Consider the following 825-nt stretch of genomic DNA (forward strand, 5'->3'; position numbering starts at 1 on the left):
AATTTTAATTAAAAAAACAGAAAAATGTTGAATTGTTTTCACTGGAAATACGTTTGATCATTACTCACTAGAAGTCACTGTGACTTGTGTTCCTTTCCCCCAGTAGTCAAAGTAGCTGTCACAGTGACATATTAAAATCTGCTTCTAATACAAATACCAAAAGTGTTGTTTAAAGCAAGAAAAGGACACGTTTCACTGATTAAGCAATTCCCACTGTAATATTTATTAACCACTTCCCTTGAGATATTCATTTCCTGTGGTCTGGGTTACATAAAATGAGGTCTGTTTGTCAACGGTTGGTGAACACTTCCCCTTTATCAGACCCTCGTGTCAGCTTAAGTTCCTGCAGCATGACCTTGATTCAGCCACATTACTATTAGGCTTGATATAACTTAGTGATGTAGAGCTCTGTTACGCTTCACTTGAATTATCATACCAACTTCAGTCAGCTGTATTGTCCACCCTGGAGGTATCCAATGTTTTAGTCCATTTTAATTAGAGATGGGACAAAATGTCATTACAGGAATATATCATATTACTTCCTCTTGTGATAATTACAGGAATATATCATATTACTTCCTCTTGTGATATCAATACACTGTCGCCAAGTATTTATATATTTTTTTTAAACCTGCAGTTGCTCTAAACAGATTACCCCCACCAATTCAACTTACCAGAGTCCCTACTCCAATTAACTTGCAATAGAAGTTTGGAAAAACGTTGCCTGGTCTGATGAGTCTGGATTTCTGCTGCAACATTCAGATGGTAGGGTCAGAATTTGGTGTAAACAACATGAAAGCATGGATCCATCCTGCCTTGTATCAA

The sequence above is a fragment of the Epinephelus moara genome, unplaced genomic scaffold (assembly GCF_006386435.1).
Source record: "Epinephelus moara isolate mb unplaced genomic scaffold, YSFRI_EMoa_1.0 scaffold4088, whole genome shotgun sequence".
Classification (NCBI taxonomy): domain Eukaryota; kingdom Metazoa; phylum Chordata; class Actinopteri; order Perciformes; family Serranidae; genus Epinephelus; species Epinephelus moara.